The 9,401-nt window shown below is 53.4% G+C and overlaps 35 non-coding genes across 35 annotated transcripts; all 35 read right to left on the reverse strand.

Annotated features, from left to right (window-relative positions):
- Positions 1 to 146: 146 nt before the first annotated feature.
- On the reverse strand, positions 147 to 219 carry trnam-cau (transfer RNA methionine (anticodon CAU)). The gene has a single exon. It is a non-coding gene; the product is annotated as a tRNA-Met (tRNA).
- A 199-nt stretch (positions 220 to 418) lies between these two features.
- trnam-cau (transfer RNA methionine (anticodon CAU)) lies at positions 419 to 491 on the reverse strand. The gene has a single exon. It is a non-coding gene; the product is annotated as a tRNA-Met (tRNA).
- Positions 492 to 690: 199 nt separating this feature from the next.
- On the reverse strand, positions 691 to 763 carry trnam-cau (transfer RNA methionine (anticodon CAU)). The gene has a single exon. It is a non-coding gene; the product is annotated as a tRNA-Met (tRNA).
- Positions 764 to 962: 199 nt separating this feature from the next.
- On the reverse strand, positions 963 to 1,035 carry trnam-cau (transfer RNA methionine (anticodon CAU)). The gene has a single exon. It is a non-coding gene; the product is annotated as a tRNA-Met (tRNA).
- Positions 1,036 to 1,227: 192 nt separating this feature from the next.
- Positions 1,228 to 1,300, reverse strand: trnam-cau (transfer RNA methionine (anticodon CAU)). The gene has a single exon. It is a non-coding gene; the product is annotated as a tRNA-Met (tRNA).
- A 199-nt stretch (positions 1,301 to 1,499) lies between these two features.
- Positions 1,500 to 1,572, reverse strand: trnam-cau (transfer RNA methionine (anticodon CAU)). The gene has a single exon. It is a non-coding gene; the product is annotated as a tRNA-Met (tRNA).
- Positions 1,573 to 1,771: 199 nt separating this feature from the next.
- Positions 1,772 to 1,844, reverse strand: trnam-cau (transfer RNA methionine (anticodon CAU)). Its single transcript has one exon. It is a non-coding gene; the product is annotated as a tRNA-Met (tRNA).
- A 199-nt stretch (positions 1,845 to 2,043) lies between these two features.
- On the reverse strand, positions 2,044 to 2,116 carry trnam-cau (transfer RNA methionine (anticodon CAU)). The gene has a single exon. It is a non-coding gene; the product is annotated as a tRNA-Met (tRNA).
- A 199-nt stretch (positions 2,117 to 2,315) lies between these two features.
- On the reverse strand, positions 2,316 to 2,388 carry trnam-cau (transfer RNA methionine (anticodon CAU)). The gene has a single exon. It is a non-coding gene; the product is annotated as a tRNA-Met (tRNA).
- Positions 2,389 to 2,566: 178 nt separating this feature from the next.
- Positions 2,567 to 2,639, reverse strand: trnam-cau (transfer RNA methionine (anticodon CAU)). The gene has a single exon. It is a non-coding gene; the product is annotated as a tRNA-Met (tRNA).
- Positions 2,640 to 2,838: 199 nt separating this feature from the next.
- Positions 2,839 to 2,911, reverse strand: trnam-cau (transfer RNA methionine (anticodon CAU)). Its single transcript has one exon. It is a non-coding gene; the product is annotated as a tRNA-Met (tRNA).
- A 199-nt stretch (positions 2,912 to 3,110) lies between these two features.
- trnam-cau (transfer RNA methionine (anticodon CAU)) lies at positions 3,111 to 3,183 on the reverse strand. Its single transcript has one exon. It is a non-coding gene; the product is annotated as a tRNA-Met (tRNA).
- Positions 3,184 to 3,375: 192 nt separating this feature from the next.
- Positions 3,376 to 3,448, reverse strand: trnam-cau (transfer RNA methionine (anticodon CAU)). Its single transcript has one exon. It is a non-coding gene; the product is annotated as a tRNA-Met (tRNA).
- A 199-nt stretch (positions 3,449 to 3,647) lies between these two features.
- On the reverse strand, positions 3,648 to 3,720 carry trnam-cau (transfer RNA methionine (anticodon CAU)). The gene has a single exon. It is a non-coding gene; the product is annotated as a tRNA-Met (tRNA).
- A 192-nt stretch (positions 3,721 to 3,912) lies between these two features.
- On the reverse strand, positions 3,913 to 3,985 carry trnam-cau (transfer RNA methionine (anticodon CAU)). Its single transcript has one exon. It is a non-coding gene; the product is annotated as a tRNA-Met (tRNA).
- Positions 3,986 to 4,184: 199 nt separating this feature from the next.
- trnam-cau (transfer RNA methionine (anticodon CAU)) lies at positions 4,185 to 4,257 on the reverse strand. Its single transcript has one exon. It is a non-coding gene; the product is annotated as a tRNA-Met (tRNA).
- A 192-nt stretch (positions 4,258 to 4,449) lies between these two features.
- Positions 4,450 to 4,522, reverse strand: trnam-cau (transfer RNA methionine (anticodon CAU)). Its single transcript has one exon. It is a non-coding gene; the product is annotated as a tRNA-Met (tRNA).
- Positions 4,523 to 4,721: 199 nt separating this feature from the next.
- trnam-cau (transfer RNA methionine (anticodon CAU)) lies at positions 4,722 to 4,794 on the reverse strand. The gene has a single exon. It is a non-coding gene; the product is annotated as a tRNA-Met (tRNA).
- Positions 4,795 to 4,993: 199 nt separating this feature from the next.
- Positions 4,994 to 5,066, reverse strand: trnam-cau (transfer RNA methionine (anticodon CAU)). The gene has a single exon. It is a non-coding gene; the product is annotated as a tRNA-Met (tRNA).
- A 199-nt stretch (positions 5,067 to 5,265) lies between these two features.
- On the reverse strand, positions 5,266 to 5,338 carry trnam-cau (transfer RNA methionine (anticodon CAU)). The gene has a single exon. It is a non-coding gene; the product is annotated as a tRNA-Met (tRNA).
- A 199-nt stretch (positions 5,339 to 5,537) lies between these two features.
- trnam-cau (transfer RNA methionine (anticodon CAU)) lies at positions 5,538 to 5,610 on the reverse strand. Its single transcript has one exon. It is a non-coding gene; the product is annotated as a tRNA-Met (tRNA).
- Positions 5,611 to 5,802: 192 nt separating this feature from the next.
- Positions 5,803 to 5,875, reverse strand: trnam-cau (transfer RNA methionine (anticodon CAU)). Its single transcript has one exon. It is a non-coding gene; the product is annotated as a tRNA-Met (tRNA).
- A 192-nt stretch (positions 5,876 to 6,067) lies between these two features.
- On the reverse strand, positions 6,068 to 6,140 carry trnam-cau (transfer RNA methionine (anticodon CAU)). The gene has a single exon. It is a non-coding gene; the product is annotated as a tRNA-Met (tRNA).
- Positions 6,141 to 6,339: 199 nt separating this feature from the next.
- On the reverse strand, positions 6,340 to 6,412 carry trnam-cau (transfer RNA methionine (anticodon CAU)). The gene has a single exon. It is a non-coding gene; the product is annotated as a tRNA-Met (tRNA).
- Positions 6,413 to 6,611: 199 nt separating this feature from the next.
- trnam-cau (transfer RNA methionine (anticodon CAU)) lies at positions 6,612 to 6,684 on the reverse strand. Its single transcript has one exon. It is a non-coding gene; the product is annotated as a tRNA-Met (tRNA).
- A 200-nt stretch (positions 6,685 to 6,884) lies between these two features.
- On the reverse strand, positions 6,885 to 6,957 carry trnam-cau (transfer RNA methionine (anticodon CAU)). The gene has a single exon. It is a non-coding gene; the product is annotated as a tRNA-Met (tRNA).
- A 192-nt stretch (positions 6,958 to 7,149) lies between these two features.
- trnam-cau (transfer RNA methionine (anticodon CAU)) lies at positions 7,150 to 7,222 on the reverse strand. Its single transcript has one exon. It is a non-coding gene; the product is annotated as a tRNA-Met (tRNA).
- Positions 7,223 to 7,414: 192 nt separating this feature from the next.
- Positions 7,415 to 7,487, reverse strand: trnam-cau (transfer RNA methionine (anticodon CAU)). The gene has a single exon. It is a non-coding gene; the product is annotated as a tRNA-Met (tRNA).
- Positions 7,488 to 7,686: 199 nt separating this feature from the next.
- Positions 7,687 to 7,759, reverse strand: trnam-cau (transfer RNA methionine (anticodon CAU)). The gene has a single exon. It is a non-coding gene; the product is annotated as a tRNA-Met (tRNA).
- A 199-nt stretch (positions 7,760 to 7,958) lies between these two features.
- On the reverse strand, positions 7,959 to 8,031 carry trnam-cau (transfer RNA methionine (anticodon CAU)). Its single transcript has one exon. It is a non-coding gene; the product is annotated as a tRNA-Met (tRNA).
- Positions 8,032 to 8,231: 200 nt separating this feature from the next.
- On the reverse strand, positions 8,232 to 8,304 carry trnam-cau (transfer RNA methionine (anticodon CAU)). Its single transcript has one exon. It is a non-coding gene; the product is annotated as a tRNA-Met (tRNA).
- A 192-nt stretch (positions 8,305 to 8,496) lies between these two features.
- trnam-cau (transfer RNA methionine (anticodon CAU)) lies at positions 8,497 to 8,569 on the reverse strand. Its single transcript has one exon. It is a non-coding gene; the product is annotated as a tRNA-Met (tRNA).
- A 199-nt stretch (positions 8,570 to 8,768) lies between these two features.
- Positions 8,769 to 8,841, reverse strand: trnam-cau (transfer RNA methionine (anticodon CAU)). Its single transcript has one exon. It is a non-coding gene; the product is annotated as a tRNA-Met (tRNA).
- Positions 8,842 to 9,040: 199 nt separating this feature from the next.
- Positions 9,041 to 9,113, reverse strand: trnav-cac (transfer RNA valine (anticodon CAC)). The gene has a single exon. It is a non-coding gene; the product is annotated as a tRNA-Val (tRNA).
- A 191-nt stretch (positions 9,114 to 9,304) lies between these two features.
- Positions 9,305 to 9,377, reverse strand: trnam-cau (transfer RNA methionine (anticodon CAU)). The gene has a single exon. It is a non-coding gene; the product is annotated as a tRNA-Met (tRNA).
- Positions 9,378 to 9,401: the final 24 nt, after the last annotated feature.

Below are 9,401 nucleotides of genomic sequence, written 5' to 3' on the forward strand. Positions count from 1 at the left end.
ACAGCACTAGACGCTTTGCTGTGTATCGGCGGGGAAAAAGAGCAGCCCGGTAGCTGGCTGAAGATCACTAGCTTCAAACACCCTCTGCCGTAAGTCCCTAACATGTTGAAACAGATGTGACAATGTCCTACTTTTTCTAAAATACCTGCCCCGTGTGAGGCTCGAACTCACGACCTTCAGATTATGAGACTGACGCGCTGCCTACTGCGCCAACGAGGCATGCTGCATGGCCTTGGCCCTCCCCCCACCCAGGTCAGCAGATGCTGAGGGAACAGCACTAGACGCTTTGCTGTGTATCGGCGGGGAAAAAAGAGCAGCCCGGTAGCTGGCTGAAGATCACTAGCTTCAAACACCCTCTGCTGTACGTCCCTAACATGTTGAAACAGATGTGACAATGTCCTACTTTTTCTAAAATACCTGCCCCGTGTGAGGCTCGAACTCACGACCTTCAGATTATGAGACTGACGCGCTGCCTACTGCGCCAACGAGGCATGCTGCATGGCTTTGGCCCTCCCCCCACCCAGGTCAGCAGGTGCTGTGGGAACAGCACTAGATGCTTTCCTGTGTATCGGCGGGGAAAAAAGAGCAGCCCGGTAGCTGGCTGAAGATCACTAGCTTCAAACACCCTCTGCCGTACGTCCCTAACATGTTGAAACAGATGTGACAATGTCCTACTTTTTCTAAAATACCTGCCCCGTGTGAGGCTCGAATTCACGACCTTCAGATTATGAGACTGACGCGCTGCCTACTGCGCCAACGAGGCATGCTGCATGGCTTTGGCCCTCCCCCCACCCAGGTCAGCAGATGCTGTGGGAACAGCACTAGATGCTTTCCTGTGTATCGGCGGGGAAAAAAGAGCAGCCCGGTAGCTGGCTGAAGATCACTAGCTTCAAACACCCTCTGCCGTACGTCCCTAACATGTTGAAACAGATGTGACAATGTCCTACTTTTTCTAAAATACCTGCCCCGTGTGAGGCTCGAATTCACGACCTTCAGATTATGAGACTGACGCACTGCCTACTGCGCCAACGAGGCATGCTGCATGGCTGTAGCCCTCCCAGGTCAGCAGGTGCTGTGGGAACAGCAGTAGACGCTTTGCTGTGTATCGGCGGGGAAAAAAGAGCAGCCCGGTAGCTGGCTGAAGATCACTAGCTTCAAACACCCTCTGCCGTACGTCCCTAACATGTTGAAACAGATGTGACAATGTCCTACTTTTTCTAAAATACCTGCCCCGTGTGAGGCTCGAACTCACGACCTTCAGATTATGAGACTGACGCGCTGCCTACTGCGCCAACGAGGCATGCTGCATGGCTTTGGCCCTCCCCCAACCCAGGTCAGCAGATTCTGAGGGAACAGCACTGGACGCTTTGCTGTGTATCGGCGGGGAAAAAAGAGCAGCCGGGTAGCTGGCTGAAGATCACTAGCTTCAAACACCCTCTGCCGTACGTCCCTAACATGTTGAAACAGATGTGACAATGTCCTACTTTTTCTAAAATACCTGCCCCGTGTGAGGCTCGAACTCACGACCTTCAGATTATGAGACTGACGCGCTGCCTACTGCGCCAACGAGGCATGCTGCATGGCTTTTGCCCTCCCCCCACCCAGGTCAGCAGATGCTGTGGGAACAGCACTAGATGCTTTCCTGTGTATCGGCGGGGAAAAAAGAGCAGCCCGGTAGCTGGCTGAAGATCACTAGCTTCAAACACCCTCTGCCGTACGTCCCTAACATGTTGAAACAGATGTGACAATGTCCTACTTTTTCTAAAATACCTGCCCCGTGTGAGGCTCGAACTCACGACCTTCAGATTATGAGACTGACGCGCTGCCTACTGCGCCAACGAGGCATGCTGCATGGCTTTGGCCCTCCCCCCACCCAGGTCAGCAGATGCTGTGGGAACAGCACTAGATGCTTTCCTGTGTATCGGCGGGGAAAAAAGAGCAGCCCGGTAGCTGGCTGAAGATCACTAGCTTCAAACACCCTCTGCCGTACGTCCCTAACATGTTGAAACAGATGTGACAATGTCCTACTTTTTCTAAAATACCTGCCCCGTGTGAGGCTCGAATTCACGACCTTCAGATTATGAGACTGACGCGCTGCCTACTGCGCCAACGAGGCATGCTGCATGGCTTTGGCCCTCCCCCCACCCAGGTCAGCAGGTGCTGTGGGAACAGCAGTAGACGCTTTGCTGTGTATCGGCGGGGAAAAAAGAGCAGCCCGGTAGCTGGCTGAAGATCACTAGCTTCAAACACCCTCTGCCGTACGTCCCTAACATGTTGAAACAGATGTGACAATGTCCTACTTTTTCTAAAATACCTGCCCCGTGTGAGGCTCGAATTCACGACCTTCAGATTATGAGACTGACGCGCTGCCTACTGCGCCAACGAGGCATGCTGCATGGCTGTAGCCCTCCCAGGTCAGCAGGTCAGTAGACGCTTTGCTGTGTATCGGCGGGGAAAAAGAGCAGCCCGGTAGCTGGCTGAAGATCACTAGCTTCAAACACCCTCTGCCGTACGTCCCTAACATGTTGAAACAGATGTGACAATGTCCTACTTTTTCTAAAATACTTGCCCCGTGTGAGGCTCGAACTCACGACCTTCAGATTATGAGACTGACGCGCTGCCTACTGCGCCAACGAGGCATGCTGCATGGCTTTGGCCCTCCCCCAACCCAGGTCAGCAGATTCTGAGGGAACAGCACTGGACGCTTTGCTGTGTATCGGCGGGGAAAAAAGAGCAGCCGGGTAGCTGGCTGAAGATCACTAGCTTCAAACACCCTCTGCCGTACGTCCCTAACATGTTGAAACAGATGTGACAATGTCCTACTTTTTCTAAAATACCTGCCCCGTGTGAGGCTCGAACTCACGACCTTCAGATTATGAGACTGACGCGCTGCCTACTGCGCCAACGAGGCATGCTGCATGGCTTTGGCCCTCCCCCCACCCAGGTCAGCAGATGCTGTGGGAACAGCACTAGATGCTTTCCTGTGTATCGGCGGGGAAAAAAGAGCAGCCCGGTAGCTGGCTGAAGATCACTAGCTTCAAACACCCTCTGCCGTACGTCCCTAACATGTTGAAACAGATGTGACAATGTCCTACTTTTTCTAAAATACCTGCCCCGTGTGAGGCTCGAATTCACGACCTTCAGATTATGAGACTGACGCGCTGCCTACTGCGCCAACGAGGCATGCTGCATGGCTGTAGCCCTCCCAGGTCAGCAGGTGCTGTGGGAACAGCAGTAGACGCTTTGCTGTGTATCGTCGGGGAAAAAAGAGCAGCCCGGTAGCTGGCTGAAGATCACTAGCTTCAAACACCCTCTGCCGTACGTCCCTAACATGTTGAAACAGATGTGACAATGTCCTACTTTTTCTAAAATACCTGCCCCGTGTGAGGCTCGAATTCACGACCTTCAGATTATGAGACTGACGCGCTGCCTACTGCGCCAACGAGGCATGCTGCATGGCTTTGGCCCTCCCCCCACCCAGGTCAGCAGATGCTGTGGGAACAGCACTAGATGCTTTCCTGTGTATCGGCGGGGAAAAAAGAGCAGCCCGGTAGCTGGCTGAAGATCACTAGCTTCAAACACCCTCTGCCGTACGTCCCTAACATGTTGAAACAGATGTGACAATGTCCTACTTTTTCTAAAATACCTGCCCCGTGTGAGGCTCGAATTCACGACCTTCAGATTATGAGACTGACGCGCTGCCTACTGCGCCAACGAGGCATGCTGCATGGCTGTAGCCCTCCCAGGTCAGCAGGTGCTGTGGGAACAGCAGTAGACGCTTTGCTGTGTATCGTCGGGGAAAAAAGAGCAGCCCGGTAGCTGGCTGAAGATCACTAGCTTCAAACACCCTCTGCCGTACGTCCCTAACATGTTGAAACAGATGTGACAATGTCCTACTTTTTCTAAAATACCTGCCCCGTGTGAGGCTCGAATTCACGACCTTCAGATTATGAGACTGACGCGCTGCCTACTGCGCCAACGAGGCATGCTGCATGGCTTTGGCCCTCCCCCCACCCAGGTCAGCAGATGCTGTGGGAACAGCACTAGATGCTTTCCTGTGTATCGGCGGGGAAAAAAGAGCAGCCCGGTAGCTGGCTGAAGATCACTAGCTTCAAACACCCTCTGCCGTACGTCCCTAACATGTTGAAACAGATGTGACAATGTCCTACTTTTTCTAAAATACCTGCCCCGTGTGAGGCTCGAATTCACGACCTTCAGATTATGAGACTGACGCGCTGCCTACTGCGCCAACGAGGCATGCTGCATGGCTGTAGCCCTCCCAGGTCAGCAGGTGCTGTGGGAACAGCAGTAGACGCTTTGCTGTGTATCGGCGGGGAAAAAAGAGCAGCCCGGTAGCTGGCTGAAGATCACTAGCTTCAAACACCCTCTGCCGTACGTCCCTAACATGTTGAAACAGATGTGACAATGTCCTACTTTTTCTAAAATACCTGCCCCGTGTGAGGCTCGAATTCACGACCTTCAGATTATGAGACTGACGCGCTGCCTACTGCGCCAACGAGGCATGCTGCATGGCCTTGGCCCTCCCCCCACCCAGGTCAGCAGATGCTGAGGGAACAGCACTAGACGCTTTGCTGTGTATCGGCGGGGAAAAAAGAGCAGCCCGGTAGCTGGCTGAAGATCACTAGCTTCAAACACCCTCTGCTGTACGTCCCTAACATGTTGAAACAGATGTGACAATGTCCTACTTTTTCTAAAATACCTGCCCCGTGTGAGGCTCGAACTCACGACCTTCAGATTATGAGACTGACGCGCTGCCTACTGCGCCAACGAGGCATGCTGCATGGCCTTGGCCCTCCCCCCACCCAGGTCAGCAGATGCTGAGGGAACAGCACTAGACGCTTTGCTGTGTATCGGCGGGGAAAAAAGAGCAGCCCGGTAGCTGGCTGAAGATCACTAGCTTCAAACACCCTCTGCTGTACGTCCCTAACATGTTGAAACAGATGTGACAATGTCCTACTTTTTCTAAAATACCTGCCCCGTGTGAGGCTCGAACTCACGACCTTCAGATTATGAGACTGACGCGCTGCCTACTGCGCCAACGAGGCATGCTGCATGGCCTTGGCCCTCCCCCCACCCAGGTCAGCAGATGCTGAGGGAACAGCACTAGACGCTTTGCTGTGTATCGGCGGGGAAAAAAGAGCAGCCCGGTAGCTGGCTGAAGATCACTAGCTTCAAACACCCTCTGCTGTACGTCCCTAACATGTTGAAACAGATGTGACAATGTCCTACTTTTTCTAAAATACCTGCCCCGTGTGAGGCTCGAACTCACGACCTTCAGATTATGAGACTGACGCGCTGCCTACTGCGCCAACGAGGCATGCTGCATGGCCTTGGCCCTCCCCCCACCCAGGTCAGCAGATGCTGAGGGAACAGCACTAGATGCTTTGCTGTGTATCGGCGGGGAAAAAAGAGCAGCCCGGTAGCTGGCTGAAGATCACTAGCTTCAAACACCCTCTGCCGTACGTCCCTAACATGTTGAAACAGATGTGACAATGTCCTACTTTTTCTAAAATACCTGCCCCGTGTGAGGCTCGAATTCACGACCTTCAGATTATGAGACTGACGCGCTGCCTACTGCGCCAACGAGGCATGCTGCATGGCTGTAGCCCTTCCAGGTCAGCAGGTGCTGTGGGAACAGCAGTAGACGCTTTGCTGTGTATCGGCGGGGAAAAAAGAGCAGCCCGGTAGCTGGCTGAAGATCACTAGCTTCAAACACCCTCTGCCGTACGTCCCTAACATGTTGAAACAGATGTGACAATGTCCTACTTTTTCTAAAATACCTGCCCCGTGTGAGGCTCGAATTCACGACCTTCAGATTATGAGACTGACGCGCTGCCTACTGCGCCAACGAGGCATGCTGCATGGCTGTAGCCCTCCCAGGTCAGCAGGTGCTGTGGGAACAGCAGTAGACGCTTTGCTGTGTATCGGCGGGGAAAAAAGAGCAGCCCGGTAGCTGGCTGAAGATCACTAGCTTCAAACACCCTCTGCCGTACGTCCCTAACATGTTGAAACAGATGTGACAATGTCCTACTTTTTCTAAAATACCTGCCCCGTGTGAGGCTCGAACTCACGACCTTCAGATTATGAGACTGACGCGCTGCCTACTGCGCCAACGAGGCATGCTGCATGGCTTTGGCCCTCCCCCCACCCAGGTCAGCAGATGCTGTGGGAACAGCACTAGATGCTTTCCTGTGTATCGGCGGGGAAAAAAGAGCAGCCCGGTAGCTGGCTGAAGATCACTAGCTTCAAACACCCTCTGCCGTAAGTCCCTAACATGTTGAAACAGATGTGACAATGTCCTACTTTTTCTAAAATACCTGCCCCGTGTGAGGCTCGAACTCACGACCTTCAGATTATGAGACTGACGCGCTGCCTACTGCGCCAACGAGGCATGCTGCATGGCCTTGGCCCTCCCCCCACCCAGGTCAGCAGATGCTGAGGGAACAGCACTAGACGCTTTGCTGTGTATCGGCGGGGAAAAAAGAGCAGCCCGGTAGCTGGCTGAAGATCACTAGCTTCAAACACCCTCTGCTGTACGTCCCTAACATGTTGAAACAGATGTGACAATGTCCTACTTTTTCTAAAATACCTGCCCCGTGTGAGGCTCGAACTCACGACCTTCAGATTATGAGACTGACGCGCTGCCTACTGCGCCAACGAGGCATGCTGCATGGCTTTGGCCCTCCCCCCACCCAGGTCAGCAGATGTTGTGGGAACAGCACTAGATGCTTTCCTGTGTATCGGCGGGGAAAAAAGAGCAGCCCGGTAGCTGGCTGAAGATCACTAGCTTCAAACACCCTCTGCCGTACGTCCCTAACATGTTGAAACAGATGTGACAAATGTCCTACTTTTTCTAAAATACCTGCCCCGTGTGAGGCTCGAATTCACGACCTTCAGATTATGAGACTGACGCGCTGCCTACTGCGCCAACGAGGCATGCTGCATGGCTGTAGCCCTTCCAGGTCAGCAGGTGCTGTGGGAACAGCAGTAGACGCTTTGCTGTGTATCGGCGGGGAAAAAAGAGCAGCCCGGTAGCTGGCTGAAGATCACTAGCTTCAAACACCCTCTGCCGTACGTCCCTAACATGTTGAAACAGATGTGACAATGTCCTACTTTTTCTAAAATACCTGCTCCGTGTGAGGCTCGAATTCACGACCTTCAGATTATGAGACTGACGCGCTGCCTACTGCGCCAACGAGGCATGCTGCATGGCTGTAGCCCTCCCAGGTCAGCAGGTGCTGTGGGAACAGCAGTAGACGCTTTGCTGTGTATCGGCGGGGAAAAAAGAGCAGCCCGGTAGCTGGCTGAAGATCACTAGCTTCAAACACCCTCTGCCGTACGTCCCTAACATGTTGAAACAGATGTGACAATGTCCTACTTTTTCTAAAATACCTGCCCCGTGTGAGGCTCGAACTCACGACCTTCAGATTATGAGACTGACGCGCTGCCTACTGCGCCAACGAGGCATGCTGCATGGCTTTGGCCCTCCCCCCACCCAGGTCAGCAGATGCTGTGGGAACAGCACTAGATGCTTTCCTGTGTATCGGCGGGGAAAAAAGAGCAGCCCGGTAGCTGGCTGAAGATCACTAGCTTCAAACACCCTCTGCCGTAAGTCCCTAACATGTTGAAACAGATGTGACAATGTCCTACTTTTTCTAAAATACCTGCCCCGTGTGAGGCTCGAACTCACGACCTTCAGATTATGAGACTGACGCGCTGCCTACTGCGCCAACGAGGCATGCTGCATGGCCTTGGCCCTCCCCCCACCCAGGTCAGCAGATGCTGAGGGAACAGCACTAGACGCTTTGCTGTGTATCGGCGGGGAAAAAAGAGCAGCCCGGTAGCTGGCTGAAGATCACTAGCTTCAAACACCCTCTGCTGTACGTCCCTAACATGTTGAAACAGATGTGACAATGTCCTACTTTTTCTAAAATACCTGCCCCGTGTGAGGCTCGAACTCACGACCTTCAGATTATGAGACTGACGCGCTGCCTACTGCGCCAACGAGGCATGCTGCATGGCTTTGGCCCTCCCCCCACCCAGGTCAGCAGATGTTGTGGGAACAGCACTAGATGCTTTCCTGTGTATCGGCGGGGAAAAAAGAGCAGCCCGGTAGCTGGCTGAAGATCACTAGCTTCAAACACCCTCTGCCGTACGTCCCTAACATGTTGAAACAGATGTGACAAATGTCCTACTTTTTCTAAAATACCTGCCCCGTGTGAGGCTCGAATTCACGACCTTCAGATTATGAGACTGACGCGCTGCCTACTGCGCCAACGAGGCATGCTGCATGGCTGTAGCCCTCCCAGGTCAGCAGGTGCTGTGGGAACAGCAGTAGACGCTTTGCTGTGTATCGGCGGGGAAAAAAGAGCAGCCCGGTAGCTGGCTGAAGATCACTAGCTTCAAACACCCTCTGCCGTACGTCCCTAACATGTTGAAACAGATGTGACAGTGTCCTACTTTTTCTAAAATACCTGCCCCGTGTGAGGCTCGAACTCACGACCTTCAGATTATGAGACTGACGCGCTGCCTACTGCGCCAACGAGGCATGCTGCATGGCTTTGGCCCTCCCCCCACCCAGGTCAGCAGATGCTGTGGGAACAGCACTAGATGCTTTCCTGTGTATCGGCGGGGAAAAAAGAGCAGCCCGGTAGCTGGCTGAAGATCACTAGCTTCAAACACCCTCTGCCGTACGTCCCTAACATGTTGAAACAGATGTGACAATGTCCTACTTTTTCTAAAATACCTGCCCTGTGTGAGGCTCGAACTCACGACCTTCAGATTATGAGACTGACGCGCTGCCTACTGCGCCAACGAGGCATGCTGCATGGCTTTGGCCCTCCCCCCACCCAGGTCAGCAGGTGCTGTGGGAACAGCAGTAGACGCTTTGCTGTGTATCGGCGGGGAAAAAAGAGCAGCCCGGTAGCTGGCTGAAGATCACTAGCTTCAAACACCCTCTGCCGTACGTCCCTAACATGTTGAAACAGATGTGACAATGTCCTACTTTTTCTAAAATACCTGCCCCGTGTGAGGCTCGAATTCACGACCTTCAGATTGTGAGACTGACGCGCTGCCTACTGCGCCAACGAGGCATGCTGCATGGCTGTAGCCCTCCCAGGTCAGCAGGTGCTGTGGGAACAGCAGTAGACGCTTTGCTGTGTATCGGCGGGGAAAAAGAGCAGCCCGGTAGCTGGCTGAAGATCACTAGCTTCAAACACCCTCTGCCGTACGTCCCTAACATGTTGAAACAGATGTGACAATGTCCTACTTTTTCTAAAATACTTGCCCCGTGTGAGGCTCGAACTCACGACCTTCAGATTATGAGACTGACGCGCTGCCTACTGCGCCAACGAGGCATGCTGCATGGCTTTGGCCCTCCC

This window comes from Osmerus eperlanus, chromosome 1 (genome assembly GCF_963692335.1).
Source record: "Osmerus eperlanus chromosome 1, fOsmEpe2.1, whole genome shotgun sequence".
In the NCBI taxonomy this organism is placed as follows: Eukaryota; Metazoa; Chordata; class Actinopteri; order Osmeriformes; family Osmeridae; genus Osmerus; species Osmerus eperlanus.